General features: G+C 43.5%; 1 protein-coding gene across 7 annotated transcripts in view; it reads left to right on the plus strand.

The window, feature by feature from the left end:
- Window positions 1-27656, plus strand: part of CTIF (cap binding complex dependent translation initiation factor) — a 347267-nt gene that overhangs the window by 9931 nt on the left and 309680 nt on the right. The window lies entirely within an intron of this gene.

Raw genomic sequence — 27656 nt, forward strand, 5'->3', positions numbered from 1 at the left:
CACTGGCTGTGTCCCTTTATGCCAGCTGAGAATGTGGCCTGTTGCAAGGCAGGATCCTGCATTGACTGAGGGATTCCTGCATGATGCAGTGGGTTGCTTTCTTCTCTGGCAATGATTTTACGCCTCTGACAAGCAAATGGTTTTAACACTTTATCTAAAACAAATTAGTGTGTTTTTTAAAACTTTTATCCCGAAGGACTGTAAAAGGTTTCAGTCTGGATGCAAAATCTCTCTCTGACACAGAGGCCCAGAAGCAGAAGCCCTGCACTGAATTTTATATCTCCAGGCCCACAGTAGAACTTGCATAGAGAGGTGTGATCAGGCTAAGCATGTTGCACTTGGCTGAAGTACAAATGTTGTGTGCATAAGGGAACTCAGCCTGTGTTTGTATTTAAAACTCTGCCTCTGAATGCAATGTCCTATGCGTCAGCTCTGCTTGGACACGTGCACAGCGATCCCACTGATGTGTATCTAAGGTCAGAATTCAGCCCTCTGCATACCAGTTCCACTCTGGAAGGTGTCATGCATTTAATATTGCTAATGCTGAAGTTTACCTTACATTCTCGTACATGGGGTTCTGTGAGACCTCAGGAATTGTTTAGGAGGAAACCAATTCAAAGTGTCCTGCTACATAGCTCAAACCTGTACATTATGCATTTGCAGTGAGGCCTCTGTGAGAGCAGTTAAATACCTCCAGCCATTCCACCTAGAACTGCAATCTCATTGCTAAGTAGGGTCAGGCTGGGTTGCTAATGGGATGGGAATCTTCTAGGGGAAACCCAAGTTGCTGCAGAAAGTGGTGGTCAGAGCTTGAAAATTTACCAGATAGCTGCTGTAGCCAGAGATGGATACCAAATACAGAATGGGACAGCTGTGGGGTACTGAGTCCCACTGTGAATTGCAGGAAGGGGGCTGGCTTCTTAGCAAGGTGCTAAGTGACCTCATTGCACTCTTTGTCTTGCTGACTCTTCCCCAGCGCTTGCTGCTGGAAGGGAAAAGCATGCTCTTTTGCGCTCTCTCTCTCTCTCTCTCTCTCTCTCTCTCTCTCTCTCTCTTTTTATTGTCCCCATGCTTCACAGTTTTGTTTTTTGGGGGAGGAGTGTTTCCACTATGTTTACCCTCTTCCATCCTCCTGACTGCTGCAAGAGCAAGTCTCTGGTACTCTAACCTTCTCCTCCAGCTTCTCATTTTGGGTTCCCTTCCCTTGTAACTCCAGTACCTGCCCCTGCTGCTCTCTGCCTTCCTAAGCAGGAGCAAACTGAAGTTGACATGATTACACCTTGGTGCTGTAGACTAGCTATACTACAGGAGATTGATAATGTTTAAATTCCAGTAATGACAGACAAGCACATTATCTGTTTCCTTCTGCTAAGCTGATCAGCAGTGAAATGATTAGCAGTGTTGATATTTACACATACCCATTAGGTTTCAGAGTCAATAATGAATTAAAATGTTGTGGGGGGGTAGTTTACACCCCTCAGAGCTACTAGTAGTTTCAGGTTGTCTGCAGCCCCAGGAATGCAATACAGCATCCGTTATGTTGGGAAGGTTATTTTGGCAACTGTAAAAGCTAGGAATTTAACTTGTAAAAAACCCCAAAACTTGATTTCTGTGGACACTGATGGCCCAGCCTCCTTACTTGAGAAACAGCTTCTCGCCAACGCTATGTGGGGAGTAAATGAATGTAATCTTGCAAGCCTTGGCATTTATGAGTAAGGGGTGCTCTACCTGATGGCAAGGGAAGCTGTGCTATTGTGTGAGTGCAGTCTTTCAGATGTGCTGTAAAACTGAAGTCCTGACCATTCTTAGTGGTTACTCTTGCAAGAAATATAGGGCTTGAGGGCGTTTAACCTAGGAACCAATTCCAGCTTGGGCAATTGAAATCTATCTCCATAAACTTCTTCTGCAGTTCCTGTGAAATTCTTCCCATCTTCTTTTAAAGGGACCCTGTCAATTTGATTTTTATTTTTTTAAATTGCACTTTAAATAACATGTCCTGAATTGTTGAAAATAAATTATCTGAAATAATGTACAAAGGGTTTTCTTCTCCCTTGCTGAAGTTTGTAAGTGGATTTCCAGCAAGGAGGAAACTGACTGGGACAGGCAAACAGCAAACTTGTCTATACACAAGTAAATAAATGTAATAATACAGAATTTTCTGTTAAGTTTTCTTTCAAATATATTAATATTCCGTGCCACTTGTAACTATTGGAGGTAAGCACCTTTTCCAGACAGGTTTCAGAGTAGCAGCTGTGTTAGTCTGGAATCGCAAAAAGAAAAGGAGTACTTGTGGCACCTCAGAGACTAACAAATTTATTTGAGCATAAGCTTTCGTGAGCTACAGCTCAAACTTAATCCCCCATCCCTCCACAATTGATGATATTTAAACTGTCACATGGCGTTGTTCAGAGGTGGCTACATTTCACTGGTAGGAGGCCTGTTCCTTACCTTACTTACAAGGGCCTTGGATAGTTCGTATGTGTAAAGTGCTTTGAGATGCTCTGCTGAAATGCCCTATAGAAGTGCACTGTATTGTCATCTGTTCTGAACATAACTGCAATGTCCCATTCATATAATCAGAAAATAGGTGGGGTTTACTCATTCTCTTGGCTTCCTGGCCATTCGGGGGAAAGAAAAATACATACTCTATGGACACATTGCTTTGGATCCTAAGGAAGACACATGTATCCATCTGATTACATGTGGGAGGACAATCATTTCAAACTGAAAATGGGGGAGAACATTAGGGCAAGCGGTCTTGGTTCTTACATGTATTTGATCCTGTGGGCTTTCTTGTTAAAGCCTTGATCCTTGAAACTCTTGCCTGAATTGACCCAAGTGCAAACCTGCTCTGTTGTGCTGTTGTCCTGCGTTCCTAGGAGTACTTGGGTATCGTGATCCTTGACGTAAGTGTTGAACTGGGAATAGTTGACGGGCAGGGGTAAGCCACACACTAACCTTTATAAAGCAACAGCTGCTCCTAGCTGTCTTAGCAGTTGCCCTGATATATTTTTTAGCCTCCCTGTCCACTAAATGGCAAGTAGGTTATGCAGCAATTGCTCAAGTGATTCGGAGCAATGCAGCAAACTCAGGGCACCTTTACACTTAAAATGCTGTATTGATGCGGCTGTGCTGCTATGGTGCTTAAATTGGCAACCTTATTAGAGGGTCTTCGTTATGGTTGGATGTGTTCCTGGAGGTTTCATCACATGACATAACCTTTAATTAAAGATTAATCTTTAATTCCTGAAGACTCCTGGACAATCCTGGAGGGTTGGCAACCCTATCCTCTAAGCTGATGGGAGAGAGCTCACCCATCTGCTTAGCTACTGCGTATCAGGGAGATGGATTAACTGTGTCGACTGGAGAGCTCTCCTGCTGACATAGCACTGTCTACACAGGGGTTAGGTCAGTATAACTACATTATTCGGGGTGTGGATTTTCCCCACCCCTGAGCAAAGTAGTTATACTGCGATAGGAAGGTCTGTAGTGTAGACAAGACCTAAGTTTCCTGTGCAGACGGAGGAGCTGGTGAAGATGCAGTGAAACTTCTCTGCTCTGACTTGACCTGCTGTCTGATGGTATAGAGCTCAGTGCTGTGTGGAAGAGAAGAGTCTGTCCTATAGGTGTTTAATAATACTTAGCATTTCAGAGAGTCTTTCATGTAGGGACCACAATCACTAGTTAAGCCTCACAGCCCCCCTTTGAGGTCGGTAAGGAATATATCCTCACTGAGAAACTGGGAGTCTACAGGTTGTGTCTTGGTATGGCCATGGCAGAGCTAGGAGATGGTGGGGGATTACAACCCAAGAGTCATGGCTCAGAGTTCTATGACCATGAAAAGTAGTATACTACTGAAATGTGTTTGCTTTCCTGATTCTCTGCCTTCCCTCTCCCTCCTCCGGATGTCATTAGCCATGCCCATGTTAGATTCCTCTGAGTCTAAATCCTGTGCATCTGGCATGGAAAGCTTAGTGACTGCAGGAATCCAAGTTCCCCAAGTAAAAGCAGAAAACTCGTGGAGAAGTGTGTGGTTTGACATCAGCTTTCATAATCACATCACTGTGTTAGAGGAGAACATTACTGTTTGTATCTTTAAGAGTATTTGAACTATAAAACACTAGTGGAGCTCATTGGGCTAATTTTGCTTGGGGTGTTTTCAGTGAGACCTCACCACCACGGCCACTTGTGCAAGGGCACTTCTTGTGCGCCAGCCCCCGCTTATGCACTCGATTAGTAACTGCACGTGCCAGGTCTGTTGAGAGGAATGGATTCTGTGTATGAAAAAGCAATTGCTTCTCTGTGTGGGTGTTAAATTTCCTGCCTGCATGTGCACTTTTGGCATATTAATAGCTGCACATGCAGACACCTGAGGGGCAGTCCAGTTTCAAAGCCAATCTTATGATGTGCATGCTCTTACTAAAATGTCATATTTGGAGATGCTCCTTCACTAATAAGTACGTGGCAATTTCGGCAGGAAGGTGAGCAAATTGAAAGCAAATTTGACTGGTAGCAGAATTCCAACCCTGGAGGGCATATAGCAAATGTGCTTCTTGTCTTCCAATAATCATTAATAGTATGTAGCTCATACATATAGCATACAGTGCTTTCCCCCCATCAACCTCACACATTTTACTAAGGAGTGAATCATTAGTAGGACTGTCAAGCGATTAAAAAAATTAATCATGATTCATCGCGCTGTTAAACAATAATACAGAACCATATATTTCAATATTTTTGGATGTTTTTCAAAATTTTCAAATATTTTGATTTCAATTACAACAAAGGATACAAAATGTACAGTGCTCACTTTATATTTTTGATTACAAATATTTGCATTGTAATAAACAAAATAAGTATTTTTCAATTCACCTAATACAAGTACTGTGGTGCAATCTCTTTATCATGAAAGTTGAACTTACAAATGCAGAATTATGTAAAAAAAAACCCTGCATTCAAAAATAAAACAATGTAAAACTTTAGAGTCTAGAAAATGCACTCAGTCCTACTTCTTGTACAGCCAATTGCTCAAGCAAGTTTTTTTACATTTGCAGGAGATAATAGTGCCCACTTCTTGTTTACAATGTCACCTGAAAGTGAGAACATGTGTTCATATGGCACTGTTGTAGCCGGCGTCACAAGATATTTATGTGCCAGATATGCGAAAGATTCTTATGTCCCTTTATGCTTCAACCACCATTTCAGAGGACATGCGTCCATGCTGATGACCAGTTCTGTTAGATAATGATCCAAAGCAGTGCGGACTGATGCAGGTTCATTTTCATCATCTGAGTCAGGTGCCACCAGCAAAGGTTGATTTTCATTTTCGGTGGTTTGGGGTCTGTAGTTTCTGCATCAGAGTGTTGTACTTTTAAGACTTCTGAAAGCATGCTCCACACCTCATCCTTTTCAGATTTTGGAATGCACTTCAGATTCTTAAACCTTGAGTCGAGTGCTGTAGCTTTTCAGAAATCTGCAGTGAAAGTGTTCTTAAAATGAACAACATGTGCTGGGTCATCATCTGAGACTGCTATAATATGAAATATATGGCAGAATGTGGGTAAAACAGAGCAGGAGACATACAATTTTCTCCCAAGGAGTTCAGTCACAAATTTAATTAACACATTATTTTTTTAGTAAGCATCAGCATGGAAGCACGTCCTCTGGAATGGTGGCGGAAGCATGAAGAGGCATATGAATGTTTAGCATATCTGGCACATAAATACCTTGCAATGCCAGCTACAAAAGTGCCATGCGAATGCCTGTTCTCACTTTTAGGAGACCTGGTAAATAGGAAGAGGACAGCATTATCTCCTGTAAATGTAAACAAACTTGTTTTTCTTAGCGATTGAACAAGAAGTAGGACTGAGTGGACTTGTAGGCTCTGAAGTTTTACATTTTTTTGTTTTTGAGTGCAGTTATGTAACAAAAAAAGCTACATTTGTAAATTGCACTTTCACGACAAAGAGATTGCACTACAGTACTTGTATGAGGTGAATTGAAAAATGCTATTTCTTTAGTTTATCATTCTTACAGTGCAAATATTTGTAATCAAAATAATATAAAGTGAGCACCGTACACTTTGTATTCTGTGTTGTAATTGAAGTCAATATATTTGAAAATGTAGGAAAACATCCAAAAATATGTAATAAATTTCAATTGGTATTCTATTGTTTAACAGTGCAATTAAAACTGTCATTAATTGCGATTCACTTCTTTTGAGTTAATTGTGTGAGTTAACGGCAATTAATCGACAGCCCTAATCATTAGCCCCATTTTGCAGTTTAGGAAACTGAGGCACAGAAGTGGAGGGATTTGCCCAGGGTGATACAACAGGTTGGTGGGAAAGCAGAGAATCGAACCCAGGTCTCCTGACTCCCAGCCCAGTGCCTTGTCCCCGGTGTTCTTATGGCAGAAGTTCTACTGTTGCAACAGAGTACAGTGGTGTTGCATGACACCTGCTGGATTTGGGGACTGTAACTAGATCAGCCTTGTAAAACATCTACTCCCCTGCTCAACCAGGGGCTGAACGGTGGATTTTTGTTTTAATCGGAAGAACACAATTTTTTGTCTCACTGTAACGATGGTGGGTGTGGCTCTGCATCTGGATTAGTACGCTTTCCTGGCAGTTTTAGAAAGTTGGTCTGTATGTCCAGCGTATAATGGTTTTCCTGTTCCGTGAATGCGCACTTTTAAGAGCTGGTTTGGAGGGGGATCTAGAGTGATGAAAACGTAGTGGTTGTTTTTATTTTTTTAAGGCTTTTTTGATGACTTTGCCCTGACTTTTCTCTCTTATCAAATGTTCTTCTTAATTATCGTGATTCCTTGTGGTCAACACTGAAGAGGGAACAAGTGGCTGCTGCTGCTGTGCATCTCTGCAGATCTCTCCAGACTGCTATGAAACTACTTTCTTTGCACACACACCCACTTCCTCCCGACTTGCCCAGTCGATCATGTAAGCTCCAGGAGTCTTTCCTTTCAGTATCCTGCTGAGAAACTTAACCTGTTACTCTCCTGGCTTATTGTTTGTACTTCTCAGTTTAGCGAGTGAGGCCAAAGTGACTACTGATTTGGGGTGGCGTGATGTTTGGGTGACTGCAATGGGGAACAGCGGGGTGCTCAGCACTTTTGAAATGCAGGCGTAGGGTGTCTCTGGTTGAGCACGTAAAATCAATGACATTTGAAAATGTACGAGGAGGATTTTCAAAAGCAGCTTAGTGACTTTCCATAGGGAGCTTGGCTCCTAAATCCCCTGGGCACACCCTGTGGCCCTTATATGTCAGACTGCTGTTTTTCTGCCTTTCTGGCTTATCTACCATAAATGCAAAAGGTTTGGGAGAATTCTTTTAAATATTATTTTGTGGCCTCTTTCCCCTTGTGCTTCTGACATTATGGTGTGTTCCTGTGAAGAGGGAAGCCTTTTTTGACTCTCGGGAAACTAATGCTCTTGTGTTCTTGTTTTTTTGGCAAAGGGAGGCGGTGGAAGTCAGTTTGCCAGAAGCAAATTCTTGCTGTGAGTCGGAGAGATTCATGGACTATATATCCTTTGACAATAATGAAACAGTAAGACAGCGCCCCTGTGTTATTAAGAGAGGATTAGATTTAAGTGTCTCAGTGTTGCAATTATAAGTACCATCTTTGGTGTTTAAATGAGAGAGGAAAAGAAAGCAGGAACTGTTGATGTTGCTGCACTGTTGGATGCTACTAGTAGAAAAAAGTTTCCATATGTGTCATTTGTCTGTCTGACTTAACGCTATAAGAATGGAGCCAGCATTTCACCTATCGTCCTTAGAAATCAATGGACCGTGTCTTCTACAGGTGTAAAGGATAGTATTCACTTCGGGAGAGCTCGAAATATGGAACAGCATAGGTACCCTTTGCCTCGTTAGCTGATGAACTTGGAGACAGATGGTAGATTAAATTCTTCTCTGGTTTAAAGACTGGGGAAAATAGGCTGTTAATCTGGTAATTTATGTCTGTAATATTGCAGCAGTTCTTCAGGTGAAAGCTTTATGGTAAAATATGGAGGCTTGTGGGGCTTTGGGAAATTCTTTTTTTACTTCTGTGCGGTGATGAAAGTTATCCCATGCTGCTAAACTGATTAGATTTTTTTAAAGGGGGTTATATTTCTGCTGCAAACATTTTGCTTTGAAAGCTTGGCAACTGGAATCTGTCGTCTCAGGTTTTTAAAAAAAAATGAGTTTAGCAGCTGATGTGTTTTAAAGATTGTGTAACAGGGTGAGGAGAATTTACTTAAAGGGACAGTCTGACTTGTTTTTTTTCACTTATAACAATAGCAACGCATGAGGCGACCGTGACTGCATGTTGGAAGTCGAAACTGTGCTTTCCTTCGGTTTGTTTGTTCTCTGCATTTGGCAGCTCTTCGTGCATTGTCTGTTTCTCCTGTACCTCTTGATATGGACCTTTCATGGAGAAACACTGTCTTTTTTCAAAATAGGAAAAATGTGGTTGCAAAACCACAACGCAATGGCAGGGGAATTAGGGGCAGCCGTAGAATCCTGTCCCTGGAATTATTTGGAGTAATGTTTAAAAATTGATGATATGTTCAGAGAGGATTGTGTCCCTTCAAAGGGGCTAATGGAAGATGTTAATCCCTAATCTGATCACTTCTGTCTTTGAAAAGAAGGAACAACCTACTAAAATGGATAAAAGGAGCTGACTACACAAGTAAAACATACCCTGTGTGCACACAGCAGCACTGTGTCTACACTGCAGCTAGGGGCGAGCCTCCCAGCCTGGGTAGAAAGACCTGTGTTAGTGGGGCTCACGTTGGCATGCTGAAAAGCTGTGTGGATGTTGAAGCACTGGAGGAAGCTTGACTAGCCACCTGGGCTCCAGCCCACCCTACCTGCTGGGTCTGAGTTCAGGTAGCTAACCTGAGCTGCTGCAGTGTACACACAGCAGCTATTTTTAGCCTGCTAGCGCAAGCCTTGCCTACACAGGGCTGCTTACCTAGGCTGGGAGGCATGCTTCCAGTGGCAGTGTAGACATTTCCATACTGAAGACATATAGGTAATCCAACAGTGAGACCCCCAGTCTCGGTGCTACTATAATACAATTATTTTTTTCTGTAAAATCCTTCATTTCAAGTAATCTTAGGTGTAATTTATGACCGCTGTGACGGGGCAAGGCCAGATGGCTATAGAGTAGTGGGAGATAGATATATTAGCTCCAGGCTAAACAAATCCCTGGTACCAGGTTAAATGAAATGGAAGCTGCTCCAGGTCAATTAAGACACCTGGGGCGAATTAAAAACTTTCCAGAAGGCAGGGAGAATGCTAGGTTGATGGGGACACCTGAAGCCAATCAGGGGTTGTCTGAAACTAGTTAAAAGCCTCCCAGCCAGTCAGATGGGTGTGCATGTCAGGAGCTGTGGGAGGAAGTTGCGCTGTTGGAGAGACTGAGCAGTACACACCATATCAGGCACAAGGAAGGAGGCCCTGAGGTAAGGATGAAGTGGAGCTTGAGGAAATGAGGGCTGCTGTGGGGGAAGTAGCCCAGGGAATTGTACATGTCATGTTTCTAAAAGGTCAGCTACCATAGCTGATACTATTAGGGTCCCTGGGCTGGAGCCTGGAGTAGAGGGTGGGCCTGGGCTCCCCCCCCCCCAACCTTTGCCCCCTGATTAATCACTGGGAGACAACAAAGACTGTGCAAGGAAGGATAACTTCTCCTCACCTCCCTTTCTGGCTTATGATGAAGATGGCTCTGTAGGCTGTGACCCTTGTCTCTAGAGAAAGAAGGGTTACGTGGAGGGTCACAGTGAGCCTCTGAGGCTAGCGAAATCCGCCAGGAAAAGTGGGACCCATGGAGGCAAGGACAGAGCTTTGTCACACCGCGCTAAATTTGAGAAAAATTCGGAAAGGGCGGTGTGGGGACTTTTAGTTGACAGTGTCTTTAGGATTTCTCGTATATACCTTTAGTGGACCTTAGTTTATTACTTTTTGTATTGCAGCAGTTCCTAATGCTGTTGTCCTGGGCCCGGATCCCTGGTGCTGTACGAATGCAGAACAAAAAGGCGGTCTTTGTCCCAAAGAGCTTACAATATAAATATAAGAGGGGAGACAACGGGGGAGACTGGGGAGCCATGGGCTCAGCACACCCGCTGCCGAACGGTAGTCAAGTTTTCTATAGGCATCACCTCTGCGACAACTAGACTGACGTTTATCTTCTGCTCTAGGTTTTCAGGACCTAGTTGGGATTTATTTGGGGTTTATCTCTGCTTTTTTATTGCCACAGGGGAGAGCCATGGATGAAGTTCTTGCCTTCACTGTGGACTGCTTGGCTTTAGTGGGGTTTTGTTGTTGTCTTACAAGCAGTGGGCAAAGGATGTTTACTGAAAATTGTGGGTTTTTTTTTTTTTTTGCACTTCTGTATGATATATAAAGAAATGAAAAGACTCAATGAGAGGGTTTTTTTTCTGCCTGACTTTACCAGAGGAATATCAGGAATGCGCTATTCCACAGCCTTGGTGGAGGACTCTTTGGAAATCGCAGGGGGAGAGCATTGTGAGCTCTCACAAGCCTTAGGAAAGGCATCCTTTCCCTCATGTGTTAATTAGGCACCCAGGTCAAAAGGTGGTTAGCAAAAATACACAGAAAACAAAGTTTTTCATAGATTCATGGCTTTCAGTGCCAGAAGGTACTGTTTTGGTCATCTAATCCAGGAGTTCCCACAAGAAATTTTTTGGTGGTCTTAGAATGCTCTGACAATTTTTCCTAAAATACTTAATTAACTTTAGGAAAAACAAATAAATATACACATATCCATGTCCAAATCATTGTAATTTATTTATGTAGAGTTTTTTTCAGACTCAGTAATAAAAATAACGTACAGTTGTCTCTATTCTTTACTGGCTCTAAACAGAAGAGAAACAAAATAATGTGCTTTGCATGTTCTTCTCTTTTTTTGTTTTTTGTTTCTTTTGTTTTTTTGGTTGCTTTTTTTTTTAAGACTTGTTAGCAATTAAGTCTGCTCATGTGAAAACTCATATTTATAGGTTTGTTAATATTGCTTTTCACAGCAGATTTACTTAGCCCTGGCAAGCCGGGCGACAAATTATTCTCTGAATGGAGAGGTGGGTAGGGAGGCAGTGGGGGCCAGGGGCAATGGAGGGCTGAGGACACCAGTGAAGGCCATGGGCGATGTGGGCCGGAACCCATAACCCCATGGCCGGGGGATGGAGCCCAAAGCCCTGCGGTCAGAACCTGAAGCCCCATGACTGGAGGCTGCCACCCAATGCCCCAGGGCTGAAGCCGGAAGCCCTAGCTCCACTACCCTTGGGAAAGGGGGGAACTCACACTGGCTGCCTGCTCCTCTGGTGTTTGTGGCTCCAGAGGGGGGCAAACCCTACTGGTGGCCCCAGGGAAGGGGTGAATGCTTTGCTTTCTCACCCCATTACTGCCCAGGAGGCTGTGGCCACAAGAAAACCCCTTGGTGGGCACATGCAGCCACGGTGGCTACATTTGAGAAACGCTGATCTAATCTGACCTTCTGCAGTCCAACAAACAGCATCCAGTAATTTCTGCATCAAACCCATCACTTCTGTTAGAACTATAGCATATTTTCAGTGATACTTCTTGATTTTAAAACCCCAAGTGATGAGAGAAATTGCCACATCACTTGGTTTTAAATAGCCTGACTTAAATCCTTTCCTTCCTAATGGCTCAGCTTTCAGTCTTTTGCAATGTCATTACATCACTAACTCCCCAGTAGCTCAAGAGTCTTCCATGGTTTGACAAGGCCTGAACTGCTAAAATAAAAAACAAGTAGAGGAAAAAACAACAATGTCTTTCGGGCTTTATTTCTGCATCATTTAGAAGCAAAAAAGTCACCACTCTTTTTTTAATTTAGCAGTAACCTTTAAATGCTCTTTTGCTAATCTTTTCCCATGTTTAAAGAGAAACAGCTATCATTTTGGGAGAGCTTGATATCAATCTTAAAGCTCTATTTTTGTCTAATATTCTCAAACCGGCTTGTTTCCATGTAAGTCAAGATTAGCTACAGTTTGTGTGGATCGCTACTTCCTTACCTGAACAGTGCTGACGGCACTATCATGAAGAACATACCCAAGATATTTGTTTGTAAATATGTTTCTATTTGCTGCACACATCTGCAAGGCTTGGTTTGGTTTCGTAAAGAAGTGGTCCCCAAAGTGGGGACCCTGCTGCTCGGGGCTTGCTGGGGGTGGGGCACGGACAGTCTCTCAGTTGTTCTCTAGAAACTCCGACTTTTTTTCCTTCTATTAAATAAGTCTCCACCCGTTATGGTTCTAAAGAAAACCTTCAAAATGTGACCCAAATGTAACAAATGCAGCAATGCCTGCCTGAGTTTTCAGAGAGCCTGAAACAGCTGCGAGGTGTTGAATGGGCCCATTTTATGGGTGTTGACTCAGATACCAGGGATGGTATTTTAAATGTCAGTACTTGTGACTATATCTCTGCTCATGAAAGCATGTCAGAAAAGAGAGGAAGCATCCTATTATGAAACTCTACATCCGCATTTCCTGAGGAAAGTGGCGGTGTGAAGGACTGTTGTATAAATTCAGGGGTGTAGGCCTTTAACAACACAAAGCAGGGATGCAGGGAGGTCGTGATTCGGTTCATTTCCTTAAAGGGGGGTCAGTTGTGAAGGTTGGGGAAACCCTGGATTAGAAGGATTCTTGATCAGTGAACTGTAACTGTTCAGTAATGTGGTTTTACGGTAAGGAATATGACCCCCATCATTCCTCTGCTTATGTCTCCTGAAATTCAGTAAACCAAATATGGCTTTTTAACAAACTCCAATGACTAACTGGGTCAGAATAACGAGAAAAATTGCAACAACACAAATGAGTGGTGTTTGCACCACACAGAGATGGAGTCATTTTCTTTTTTTTTCTCCCCTCGCTCCATCCAGCCCCTCTTCATCCCGGGTTAACCCGCAAGCATCCCGAACTGCAAGTACGTTCACACTGACAAGGAGACTTCTTTGTTTTTTTAACTCTGCTACACCAGTTCTTAACTGCATAGTAACCCCTCCTGGTCACCTTCTAGTTCATTGGGTTCCGTATTCCACGCTGTTCTGTGCAGGGTGATACTGGTTAAACTACACAGTAACATGTTATAGTTGCCCTGTACGCAGGCTAATTTGCTCCTGCTGTTCCCTGCTTTAATTTGCCAGGGGAGAATGACCTTCAGAAGGACTTGGCATGTTGAGCTGAAAGGCCCATTAGCAGCGTCTGGGCTGTCAGTTCCACCAAGATTCAGGAGACTATTATTCCAGAGCCCTCCTGAAGCAGCACTTGCAGTTAACCACTCCAGCATTATTTTAGATGACTTGGAAAACCACAATGCATGTGGCTGAGCACTAGCCACACTGATGTATGTTTATTTGTGATGTGTCTGCCCTGTGATTATTTAGTGGCTGACAGTTTTTCAGATCCTGGCAGGCTTTTAAATTAAACACATGTTTGGGAAAATAAAATCTATTTGCGGTATAACATGCCCCATATTCCACCTGCTTGCCTCTTCACTCCCCACACTGCACTTTCTCTGCCCCCACACTTCTTAAAAAGCTGGCATCAGGACATTTATTTCTGCCCCTGCAAAGGTTACCAAGTAGCTGATACAGACCTTAGAATACTCACTGGGGCTGCTATTCCCGCACCCTCTCAGAGCACTGACTTCTGTTAATAAAGGGATTGTCTGTCTTGTGGACAACATCCTCCTGTTCATGGTTGTTGAAACATGCCATGCATGTTTGTTACAGCACTGTTAGACTGTCCGTATTTTAACTGTCTTTAATGTGATGATCAGGAAAAAGTTACTTTCTCCATCTTCTCTTGCTCTTCTTATTCCACATGTACAGTACCTAGGTAGTAAGCTCTCTGGAGCAGGGTCTAACTTTTGGTTCCGTATTTGTACAGTGCCTGGCATGATGGGGTCCACAATCGGGGCTCTCAAGTGCTGCGGTAAGACAAATAACTAATAATGTGGCAGTGGCTATTGGCCTCAGCCAGCTTGGGTGCCATTGTGCCAGGTGCTGTACAATCGGAAAATGACCGTTCCTGTCCTTAAGAGCTAAAAGACCAGACCTAACAGGTAGATGAGACAAACCAGTGAGTCAGGTGGAAGGTAGGGAAGACAGGATACACACAGGCACGCAGTGAGGAGCAGTAAGAGCAACTCACCACCTTCCTGGCCCTTCCCAGGCTGTAGTTTACTGTACGTGTTATAGAACAGGGGGATTTTCACCTCTCCCTCCCATCTGTTCTATTTCTCTCGCTCTCCCCGCCCCTGTAGGTGTTACTCTGCCATTGATCTCCTCCTCCTCCTCTTCCTCCTCCCCCTGTATGGGAATGCTTATTGCTTGATATTTTCTCTGCCTGCTGCTTAGTTTCCTGCTCCCTTGCACGTGGTACCAGATTTCCTTCTTCCATGGAGTTATGCAAATGCCTCTCCTGCTGGCAGCTCCAGCTGCACTGCTGGCTCCAGAGCTTAACAGTGGCTGCTGTTTCGTCTCTTCCAAGTCCTTGTTATGTAGCTGCGACCCCTAGAAGAGGCTTCCCCTCCTTGTATCCATCTGCTTTGGTAGAGCCTGGACCAATAGAAGTAGCGGGAAATGAGGAGGAGAGCCAGCGCCACGGAAGCAGCTAGCATGCTGCAGACCTCAGTATAGGAGACTCTGAGAGGGGAAGGAAATGGGAGAGCATGAGGGCAAAGGGGAAGCTCTGGAGCAGAGAGAATCCAGATTCTTCCTTGGTTCCTCAAGGCCTGTTTCTTCTCCACTGTTGCTGCCACTCCTCCCCAGATTCTCCCTTCACCCTTAAGGTCAACCTGACTCACTTCTTTATCTCATAATAAACAAACATCACTGTGGACCCTAGAACCTCAGCAGGGAGATACACAGGGGGCACTATTCCTAGGGTGTGCCGTCTGAAATGAACGTGTGGGCTCTGCACAGTTCATGAGGTGCAGAGGTGGGGTGCGCTGCCCCCCAGATCTCAGCTGAGACTGGCTTCAGCAACCACTGCAGGCTTCATCCCACAATTGCTTAGGAGAAAACAAATACAGCACTGCACAGCGTTCTCCTCAAAGCAAAGCGATCCTGGGAAGTCACCCAATCCAACCAAACCCCACCGCAGTGAAAACGTTGGGTGTCACCAAGGATTGTTACAGTTTAAACTGAACCAAACCCCATGCGTTGAAAAGTGTGGAAACTAACACATAATGGGAGAGGCAGGTAAATCTGCAGACACAGTGTATACAACCTGCATTTTACAAGTGTAAAATATCATTGCCACAAAAGTGTGGCCTAGTGGATCGGGCACTGGATTGGGACCCAGGAGACCGAGGTTATTCCCAGTTTTGCCACTAGCCTGCTGGGTGACCTTTCACCTCTCTGTGCCTCGGTTTCCCCATCTGTAAAATGGGGATAATGATCCAGACCGCCTTTGTAAAGCGCTTTGAGAGCTACAAATGAAACCCCTTGTATAAGAACTAGGTGCTATTAGTAAAGTAAAGCTGCAGTCTGGAAAGGGTTAAGAGATCTCTGCCTATCATTTGGCTGAGACAAGGTGGGTGAGGTAATATCTTTTATTGGACCAACTTCTGTTGGTGAAAGAGACCAGCTTTCCAGCCACACACAGCTCTTCTTCAGGGCGGGATACATAAAGAAGAGGAAGCTGGGGGCAGTGGGAAGGGGAGTTCCCCCTGCCCCCTTTGCTGGTAGAGGCCAGAAATGCTTGTGGGGATTAGCATGCTGTGTAGCTGTAGCTGTGTGGGTCCCAAGACATTAGAGAGACAAGGTGGCTGAGGTAATATCTCTTATTTGACCAATTTCTGTGGCGATTAGGACCAGCGATTTCTGTCTCGTTTGTGAGGGTTGTAATAACCCGTAAACAGCGCCCTGAGGAAGAGGCCTTACAAAGGACTGGGCGTGGAGTTTGCTTTCCTTGCCTGGCTGCTGGACCAGCCCCCTAGTTTACAATCCCCGTCCTTTCCAACATGCCCCTCCCTCAGTGTATTCCTTAGTGCGCTGCAGCTGGGTCATGCATGGAGGAGTCAGTGTGGGGGGGCTGGAGGGGGAGGAGTCGGTGCCTCTCCCGCAGACTGAAGGCACGTTTCAGCTGAAGTCTCCAAGTTAAGCCTTTCGTTCTTTTGGGTGCCAGAGCCCTCCTCAATCCCGTGGACTGGCAGGGGAGGGGCTGGCCTGTGTGCCGAGTGCTTTGTTCTTTGCCCTCTGCCCAGCCCTGAAAGCCAGTCCCTCCCCTCCCCACTTCAGCCACGGCTTCACCGAACTGCATTATGTCCGCTTGCTGTCCAGCCATGCCCTCCCATAGAATAATCCCTCCACCCACTTTCCAGGATTTGCCACAGCCAAAAAACAACTGGTGCTCAGGAGGCAAAGTGAAGGGAGAGAGACCTTTTCTGGAAACAGTTTTTCCCCCCATGGTGCCTCCCATTTAAAAATAAATCCTGCCTACTTTTTTAAAACCGAAGCCTTTTCCAGCCCTAGTGTGTATTGTGCTGTGTGGGTAGCTTGTCCTTCATTGTACTGCAGTGGTCTAGAAGGATCCAGTTGAGCATCTGTCTGCTTTCAAATAAAGGAACTGACCTATTTCCTTTCCCCCTGCTGAACCCCCAGCCTTCCCCCACCACACACTGGCACTGCAGGTCCAGGTGATGATGTTGACTCTGCGTTAAACAGTGTTGGAGTAATTTAATAGGTATTAAATACATACAAGGCGGGGGGGAAAATGTGCTTAATATATGCAGAGCTTGCTTCAAATGCGTAGCTTCTAGCATGGCTGAATACACACACTCAAACCAAGCATAGCCATTTAGTTTGAATCAAATCAAATCTACTGTGGTAGATCAGTAATACGTGGTTTTATTCAGACCACAAGATATAAGGCTCCCTTGCTTTTCTGAGCTTGTACCAAGTCTCAGCACACACAGGCCCTCTAGGAATCCAGCTCCTTCCTGGCTGGATCTGAAGGAGGAATTTTAATGACACTCCTTCGCTGCATTATGTGTGTGTATGTGGGGGGGAAATGACTGCTAGAATGGAAATCACAACGTAGAGTGGAAGCCTCTTTTCTCATAGCCTGGTGATCTGTTTTCTGTGTTTGTCTTCATAGAATCATAGAATCATAGAATATCAGGGTTGGAAGGGACCCCAGAAGGTCATCTAGTCCAACCCCCTGCTCGAAGCAGGACCAATTCCCAGTTAAATCATCCCAGCCAGGGCTTTATCAAGCCTGACCTTAAAAACCTCTAAGGAAGGAGATTCTACCACCTCCCTAGGTAACGCATTCCAGTGTTTCACCACCCTCTTAGTGAAAAAGTTTTTCCTAATATCCAATCTAAACCTCCCCCACTGCAACTTGAGACCATTACTCCTCGTTCTGTCATCTGCTACCATTGAGAACAGTCTAGAGCCATCCTCTTTGGAACCCCCTTTCAGGTAGTTGAAAGCAGCTATCAAATCCCCCCTCATTCTTCTCTTCTGCAGGCTAAACAATCCCAGCTCCCTTAGCCTCTCCTCATAACTCATGTGTTCCAGACCCCTAATCATTTTTGTTGCCCTTTGCTGGACTCTCTCCAATTTATCCACATCCTTCTTGTAGTGTGGGGCCCAAAACTGGACACAGTACTCCAGATGAGGCCTCACCAATGTCGAATAGAGGGGAACGATCACATCCCTCGATCTGCTCGCTATGCCCCTACTTATACATCCCAAAATGCCATTGGCCTTCTTGGCAACAAGGGCACACTGCTGACTCATATCCAGCTTCTCGTCCACTGTCACCCCTAGGTCCTTTTCCGCAGAACTGCTGCCTAGCCATTCGGTCCCTAGTCTGTAGCTGTGCATTGGGTTCTTCCGTCCTAAGTGCAGGACCCTGCACTTATCCTTATTGAACCTCATCAGATTTCTTTTGGCCCAATCCTCCAATTTGTCTAGGTCCTTCTGTATCCTATCCCTCCCCTCCAGCGTATCTACCACTCCTCCCAGTTTAGTATCATCCGCAAATTTGCTGAGAGTGCAATCCACACCATCCTCCAGATCATTTATGAAGATATTGAACAAAACCGGCCCCAGGACCAACCCTTGGGGCACTCCACTTGATACCGGCTGCCAACTAGACATGGAGCCATTGATCACTACCCGTTGAGCCCGACAATCTAGCCAGCTTTCTACCCACCTTATAGTGCATTCATCCAGCCCATACTTCTTTAACTTGCTGACAAGAATACTGTGGGAGACCGTGTCAAAAGCTTTGCTAAAGTCAAGAAACAATACATCCACTGCTTTCCCTTCATCCACAGAACCAGTAATCTCATCATAAAAGGCGATTAGATTAGTCAGGCATGACCTTCCCTTGGTGAATCCATGCTGGCTGTTCCTGATCACTTTCCTCTCATGCAAGTGCTTCAGGATTGATTCTTTGAGGACCTGCTCCATGATTTTTCCAGGGGGGTCTTGGATAACGTAAAACTGCAGAGTGGCCAGGCTGTATCTAGGCTTTCATAGACTCACTGAAGAACATGCCTCGGGAAGTCTTAACTTGAGCATTGAATTCAGGTAGTCTAGAACTCATGGAATGAAAAGAGGCTCTACGGAATGTAAACAAAGAGCTGGGGGAGACTCAATTGCAGTGTCCCATGTTGGGGAAAGAGTTTATTGTAGCTGACAATGCACCTATTTAACATGGATTGCTGTTGGGGTCTAGTTTTAATTAATTTTTTTAAAAGCTTCTCAATCATTATTTACTCTTTATGTCTGGTAGCTCCTAGAGCTAAGATCTCAGTTGAGATCATTCTTCCTTGGGACAGGGAACATCTTTTTTGTTTGGTGTTTGTACAGCACCCAATGAATGAACAAGAGTGTCTGGCATTAATCAAGTATATTGTTATAATAGGCATTTCAGAAACTTGGTGAAATCATGATAATGGGACATGGTAATACCAGGGTACAAAATAAATAGGAATGACAAAGTAGCTTGTGCTGGTGGGGGAGTGGCACATTATTTGAAAGAAAACCGAATCAAATATAGTAAAAAAAAATAATAAATCAAAATTGAACTGTAGAATCTCTATGGATAGAAATTCCAATCTTGAATAATGAGTATAGCAGAAGGAATACACTACTGACCATCTGACCAGGATGGTGACAGTGACTGTGAAATGCTAAGTGAGGTTAGAGAGGCTACAAAAGCAGAAATTGCAATAATAATGGATGATTTCAACTATCCTCTATATTGACTGGATAAATGTCACCTCAGAGCATGATGCAGAGATGAAAATTTCTGTACCACATTAATGACTGCTGCTTGGACAGCTAGTCCTGGAACCTGTAAGGGGAGAGGCAATTCTTGGTTTAGTTCTAAGTGGAGCATGGGAATCTGGTCCAAGAAGTAACTCTAGCTGAACTGCTGAGATAACTGGAAGGTAGCTAATGTAATGCTGATTTTTAAAAAGGGCTCCAGAGATGATTTACCTGGCAATTACAGACCAGTAAGCCTAAATTCACTACCAGGCAGATTGGTAGAAACTATAGTAAAGAACAGAAATATCAGACACACAAATGAACACAATTTGTTGGGGAAGAGTCAGCACAACTTTTGTAAAAGCAAGTCATGCCTCACCAACCTATTAGAATTCTTTGCGCATGTTAAGCATGTGGTTAAGGGTGATCTAGTAGATAAAGTGTATTTGGACTTTCAGAAAGCCTTTGAGAAGGTCCTTCACCAAAGGCTCTTAAGGAAACTAAGGGCATGTCTACATTACCAGCTGGATCGATGGGCAGTGATCGATCCAGTGGGGGGTCAATTTATCGCGTCTAGTCCAGACGTGATAAATTGACTGCTGAGCGCTCTCCTGTCGACTCTGGTACTCCACCAGGGTGAGAGGTACGGTGGAGTCGACGGGAGAGCATCAGCCATCGACTTACCACAGTGAAGACATTGTGGTAAGTCAATCTAAGTACGTTGACTTCAGCCATGTTTTTCACGTAGCTGAAGTTGCGTAACTTAGATCAATTTCCCCCCCCCCCCGCCTCCCCCCCACCACACACAGTGTAGACCAGGTCTAAGCAGTCTTGGGATAAAAGGGAAGGTCCTCTCATGGATCAGTAATTGATTAAATGACAGGAAACAAAGGGCAAACAGCAGGGTTCCCCAAGGATCTGTACAGGGACCAGAACTGTTCAACATCATTCATAAATGATCTGGAAAAGGGAGTGAACAGTGAAGTGGCAAAGTTTGCAGACGATACAAAATTATTCAAGATAGTTAAGTCCAAAGCTGATTGCGAAGAGGTACAGATAGATCTCAAAAAACTGGGAGACTGCACAACAAAATGGCAGATGAAATTCAATGATTAGTGCACATTGGAAAAAACATTCCCAGCTACGCATACATAATGATGGGTTCTGAATTAGCTATGAGCAGGGCCCTACCTGTGGAACTCATTGCCATGGGATGCAGTGGTAACCAAAACTATAACTGGGTTAAAAAAAGAACTAAATAAGTTCATGAGGATAGGTCTATTAATGTGGTTAGGGATGTAAACCCTTGCTCTGGGTGACCCTAAACCTCTGACTGCTAGAAGTTGGGAGGGGAAGACAGGTGGATCTCTCCAAAATTTCTCTGTTCTGTACACTGTCCTTGAAGCTGTGGTACTGCACACTGTCAGAGACAGAATACGGGGCTACATGGACTATTGCTCTGAGCCAGTATGATTACGTTATTATAGAGAAATTGACAGCCCACTCCTCAAAGAGCTTATGGTGTAAACGTGAAAGCATAAGAGTGGATGAGACAAGAAACAGACCGTGGTAGAAGGAGGCGGAATAACACAAATGATATGTTGTGTGCAGTTCATAGCCAGCTGGGGCAATGATCGCAAGTAGCCACTCAGCACTATCATTTCCATCTTAACAGATGGGGAAACTCCGACCCAGAGTCACTGTGGCCCATGTTTTTAAAGATCTGTAGGAATTAAGGCCTGATTTATAAGGTATTTAGGAGCCCAAGGCCACCCAGTGAGTTGGTGGCACAGCCAAAGTCAGAACTCTTAAGTTTTTGTCATGAATTACAGTGGCATAGATGCCTGCTGTATTTTCCTGCCAATTTTACTCCATCTTCAAAGTGCTCAAAGACGGGGGGACACGGGCAGCCAAGTCAAGTGGTATGTTAACTGGCTGACTGGGACAGGAGATGCAGCTTTTTCTTTCAGGGGAATCTGGGTGAAGAGAACCTAACCCAGATGCTGTAAAAATAAGGTGTACATTTGTCCCTGCTCCTTCTCTGTTGCCCTTCCCCCAAATCTCGTAGGAGCAATTATGCAGGCAGCACTTTCTAGGAGATGGACTGAGCCACAAAGAAGGATTTTCTGAACAAAATGCCTCTTGGAATCATCTATCCGTGAGCTCCACTAGCAATAAAAATCTGCCAGGATTCATGGCCTGCAGTGGGAAATGGTTGTTTTCTGCTTGTCTCCTGTTATCGGTCTTGGAGCTATTAGCTGGAATTGTGCTGAGTCAGACATTCAGTTCAAAACAAAGGCTGCCTTTTAATGTGACAACTGCCTCCGTTTTGTATTTATCCTCTGATATCTCAGCAGGGAGTACATGATCTCCCCCAGCAAAGGGAACGGAACTTCATTAAACCTGTGAAATTGCATAGATTTCACCTTAAACCAAATAAAAAAGCATTGTGACTTAGTATATGAATTACATGTATCAATCAGTTCCCTCTTTCCCTAGAATTATTATTGGCATAGTTTGCTAGAGACTGGGTATGTCCTTTCTTGGTGACTCCTGGTGGCACCGCTAGGCACTGTCCTCTGTGGGGATTGGATTTCAGGACTGAGATCAGTTCCCACGCCCTCCAGACCAGGACTCAGCACACTGAAAAGACTTGCAAGCCCGTGATGAGGGAGGAGGAAGTAATCCTCTCCAGCTGACTCAGTTACTGCAGTTGAGTTATATTCCAAAGGGACTTGGGATCGGTTACGCCATGCTGGAGAGAGAAGGTTTTCAGAAGCCGGGTTGAGGCTTTTTCAGTAGGCCAGACTGTCCGTCCATGTCCACAGAAGCGTTGTCCTTGCAGAGGAATGTTAATACAGAGGAGGTGTACAGAGCCCCAAAGGCAGGAAGCATCGCCTCTTTCATTTCCCATGGGGATTCGCTCACATAGGAGCGTCCTTTTGGGCAGTGCTACATCAAGCGTTAGTATTTGGGAGGCATCCGCGTGTGCTTGCTGCAGGACTTCCAGAAATGGCTGTACAGCAAGCAGTTGCCAAGCCAGCTGCTTCACTTGCCTCAGCAGTAATCAAAGCCATCTGATGATCATCCTTTGAACCGACAAAGTTGTGTCGGTCCTCCCCTCCCTCCCCCCACACCACCACTGTCAGGACTTTATTTGCAGTGTTGCCACCTTGACAGCAGTCCAAGGTGATAATGCTGCAAAGAGAAGAGAGGGCAGCACTGCATACTCCACTATAAACTGCAATTCAAAATAATCTCGAGGGGACGAGCTGTATGAACATTGCCAGAGTGTAGCAGGGACAGAGGAACGTGGTCTCTGTCAGAGGTAGAAACAATACAGGAAGCATCTGCCCAGGCTATGGTTTTGCAGTGTGTTTGGATTTTGATACGCTGGGCCTTTAATATCCGTTCCCGATTTGGTGGCAGTCTGCTAGATAGGGTGATGCTATCTCTTCTGTCTGTTCCCTTTCTCCCTGTCTTACATCCATTGTTCTTCTTCCTTTTTAAGGGAAATTTGATTCCTTTCTGGTAGCTTGAAGAAGTGTTTTCCTTGCACTCTGTTGTGTTTTGGCCATTGGAGTAGGAAGTGACTCAATCTCTCCTCTTTGATGTTGGTTTTATACAGGGTGGATCTGATCTCAATCAAATTGATTTAAAACATCGTTTAAATCACTAGTCAGCAAGACTGTATTTAATCATGGATTTCTACATAATAGTGCATTCTTGTGGGTTGTTATAATCTTAATACGTATTCTTCCCAACTCAGAGATAGATGTAGGTTTCATTTTTAGAAGGTACACACTATACATTTTTAAAGTGATTTATTCTGAAAACTTCAGATTAGTTTTACAGCTATATCAGAAAATGAGTGAGTGGTTGGTTATTTCATTTACCAAAGGTAACTGAAGCAGATATTTATGAAATCATTGGGAGGTGAACTATCTCCAGTTCAACAGGTTAATCATTTTGGAGGATTTTCTTGCCATGCTGTATTAGGAGGAGAACATCACCAGACAGACATTTAAATTGTGTTGTTTAACTAAAATGACAGCGTTAAGTATTTTGAATTTTTTTCTTCAACAGCAAACATAATATTTAAACAAAACAAGCATATGTCCCTCGCTTCTCACATTGATCTGTAGACTTCTTCTCCTTGTCCAGATCTATTCCGTCCCCAACAAGCGTCTATTCATTGAACTTTTTGAAACTTTTCACTTTTAGAGAGAGGTAAGGGGTTGACTCTGTGCACACAAATTTGCAGAGGGACAATAGAGTTGAGATCTGTTATATCTCACCTCTATATATTATTCATTTATTTTAAAACGTTTTTGCTGTTAACAAGCATGTTATCTCTGGAGACACACATCCACAGTTTGGGAATTGCAAAACTAAGCATCTCTGATGGTATCTTCTAGACTGAGCACTGAGTCCCATTGGGTAGTTAGAAAGATTAACCTAAATAATCTATACAGAAGCCTGTGGAACCCTGTAACATTGGGTCCCTAATCCATAGACTACTGGAACTCATTTACAAAACTTTTCTTAAACATTACATGAATATATTGTCTCATACTATAGAATTTATAATCCCTATTCCATGATGAGATATCATTGAGCTATAATGTATCTAATTAAAACGATCTTTAGATAGGTTTTTTCCTCAAAAAGCATTTTATCAAAAAATCCAATTTTAAATTTAAAAAATCCAATTTTTTGATTTTTTTTTTCTTAAATCATTGATTTTTCTCCACCCTGCTTGTACACTCATTTGTCTCTGGGTTTGCCCCGTGCTTTGTGTTGTCCACCTCTGGTTGCTGTATTTGTTGAGTAAGAGTCTGTCTAATCTGCACATTTTGCCCTCATGAAGGCTCATGTGCCAGAGGGTCTATTGAAATAATGTACGGGTGCATGTGCTATGTAGACACACACTGATCAAGGTTTAACGAAATATCCAGGGATTTTTGGGTGCCCAGTTTGCCCCACACGCTGCAGCATCCTGATCTAATGAAAATGAATTGCTGAGCTGCGTGTTGTTTGCATACAAAAGCTAATGTAACAAGGAGCAGCTGCAGGGGCTTTGAAGGGGCTGTGCAGAGAGGGAGGGACCATCAGCTTTAAATATTTCCATCACTGGAAAAGCTCTGGTCTAAACTCCAGGTCCCAAATGGCCCTTCTCTTCAGTGGGATCCTGAGTCATCCCATTGCTTTACTTGCCACTCTCTTAAAGACGTGCCTAGCTTAGAAAGTGGGGTTAAATTTCCTACACCTTGGAAGCAAGTAGTTGAGAGAGTGGTAGGACTATCCTCAGTTGTGCTTTGGGCAAAAGTGTAGCGATGGGGTTTGCAGAGTTGCTGCCAAAGAATGTTGCGTAAGTGTACAGCTTGTTCTGAGAAGGTCTGACCATAGCCTAGTGTACAGCCTGTACTAGAGCTGGGTCATTCTGCAGCACGGTCTCTGAACCTTTCCAGGCTACTGTACCTCTTTCAGGAGTCTGATTTCTCTTGCGTACTCCCAAGTTTCACCTCACTTAAAAACTACTTGCTTGCAAAATCAGACATAAAAATACAAAAGTGTCCCAGCACACTACGACTGAAAAATTGCTGACTTTCTCATTTCTACCATATAATTATAAAATCAATTGGAACATAAATATTGTACTTACAGTTCAATGTATAGTATATAGAGCACTATAAACAAGTCATTGAATGAAATTTTAGTTTGTACTGACTTCATTAGTGCTTTTTATGTAGTCTGTTGTAAAATTAGGCAAATATCTAGATTAGTTTATGTACCCTCTAGAATACCCCTGTGTACTGCCAGGGGTACATGTACCTGTGGTTGAGAACCATTGTTCATTGAGCCATTAAATTACTGCAGGGGGTCCACTTGACAATTACTGTGTGTATATATATATATATAAAGTGAATTAGTTACAAGCTGACTGTTCTTCCAACCTGGAAGCTTGCCTGGCATGCTCCAAAACCCAGCCTTGTTTCGTTGAATAGAATATGGAAAGAGTTTATGGACTGCTCAGAGAAATACAGTAATAATACTTGGCACTTATTGCACTTTTCCTCTTGTAAGCTCTTTGGGGTAGGGACTGTCTCTTATGTGCACAGCACCTAGCATAATGGGTTCCTGATCTGTGACTGAGACTCCTAGTGCTTTCAACTAATGGTTGGAATGGGCCTGAGAGATACATAGAGTAAATCAAATCCCAGCTTGGCACAACTGAGTGTTCAGACAGTGCTGTAGGTTGAAGGGCTTCTAAATTCTTTGTTTGAAGATAAATATCTCCAGATGCAAACCCTGAATTTTGCCTGGCCATAAACCAGATACATGGGATGTTTTTTCCCCCTTAAAAAACGAGAAAATCAGTCCCGTCATTAGTTTTAAAATCTGTGTCAATTTATCTTTCCCCAAAATAACTTTCATGGCCCTAAATCAAACACATCCGTGTTTCTTATAGTGGGGATGGAATAAGCATTGCTTTACCTACTTGATCCAGTTGTGACCCCTAGAATATCTCAGAAAAGCTGTGTGTGATTCTCTTGTCAGCAAAATAAAGCTTTACTGTATGTTGTTATTTCAGCTTGTTTGGAGATAAGGTGTCAAGGTTCCTTCCCCACTCTGAACTCTGGGGTACAGACATGGGGACCTGCATGAGAAACCTCCTAAGCTTATTTTTACCAGGTTAGGTTAAAACTTCCCCAAGGTACAAACTATTTTACCTTTTTGTCCCTGGACCTTATTGCTGCCACCACCAAGCGTCTAACAAAAATAACAGGGAAAAAGCCCACTTGGAAACGTCTTTCCACCCCAAAATTCCCCCAAGCCCTACACCCCTTTTCCTGGGGAAGGCTTGATAAAAATCCTCACCAATTTGCATAGGTGAACACAGACCCAAACCCTTGGATCTTAAGAACAATGAAAAAGCAATCGGGTTCTTAAAAGAAGAATTTTAATTAAAGGAAAAGTAAAAGAATCACCTCTGTAAGATCAGGATGGTAAATACCTTACAGGGTAATCAGATTCAAAACACAGAGAATCCCTCTTGGCAAAACCTTAAGTTACAAAGAGACACAAAAACAGGAATATACATTCCATTCAGCACAACTTATTTTATCAGCCATTTAAACAAAACAGAATCTAACGCCTATCTAACTAGATTGCTTATTAACTCTTTACAGGAGTTCTGACCTGCATTCCCGCTCTGGTCTCGGCAAAAGCAACACACAGACAAAGAGAACCCTTTGTTTCCCCCCCACTCCAGCTTTGAAAGTATCTTGTCTCCTCATTGATCATTTTGGTCAGGTGCCAGCGAGGTTCTTAGCTTCTTAACCCTTTATAGGTGAAAGGGTTTTTCCTCTGGCCAGGAGGGATTTAAAGGTGTTTACCCTTCCCTTTATATTTATGACATAAGGTAAAGGTTAATATTGTGACAGTTCTTAACTGGAGGCCACTCAACAGCTACTGTAAATATTTTCATGGAGTAGGTGAGGTGTAATGAAACATCTGAAGAAGTTGGTGATGAACTGGAAATGTTTTAGCAACATTGTTTGTGTTTTCCCTGCTTCTGTTAGGAGATCTATTTTTATATTTTAAAACAATCCAATCAAATCCTAAATCTACAAGAGACCATTTGCTGTCCAATATATGTTTTATATAAGGAAAAATGTTAGCAACACCTATAGCTAAGATTACCTACCAGCTTCGCCTATAATTGGGGAGAGAAGAGATCTGTTAAATTATTCAATCTATCCTCTGCCACTGTAGGACTGTTCCATGTTGTTGTTTGTTGTTATTGACTTGTGTTTTTTCCAGTTTAACTTGAAATGCACCAAGCAATGGGACTTCTGTCACTTTCCTTGGGAGATTATTCCTCAGGCTAATAAATCTTAGCCTAAATTGTTCACTTAATTTCAGTGGTGCTGGAACAGTTTTTATAATGGGGGTGCTGAAGGCGGAAACCGTGTATTTGGGTGGTTGTTACTATTTCAAGCCAGGGGGTGTGGCAGCACCCTCACTACTCCTAGTTCCAGCACCTATGCTTAATTTCATCCATTTATCCCATCCTTCTTTCATTTTATTCATCCGCCCCGATTTCTGCTCCTCCCTTCTCAGGTCACAGAAAGAAACCTGAATTAATACCAATAGCATTATTCTCCAGGGTATTTAAACTATAGTTGGTACACATTAGATCTCTTGTGTGTGTGTGTGTGTATATATATATATATATATATTGATTAAAACATTGTGTAGAAGGAATGTCAGCTGAGAAACTGTATGTGATCAGCTAATTAAGATAATAAAGATGTAGTGTATTCTGATTCTAAATAAATATGGAACCCCGGCTATTCATTTCTAATGCCAGTGGGTGG

Source organism: Lepidochelys kempii, chromosome 5, assembly GCF_965140265.1.
Source record: "Lepidochelys kempii isolate rLepKem1 chromosome 5, rLepKem1.hap2, whole genome shotgun sequence".
Lineage (NCBI taxonomy): Eukaryota > Metazoa > Chordata > Testudines > Cheloniidae > Lepidochelys > Lepidochelys kempii.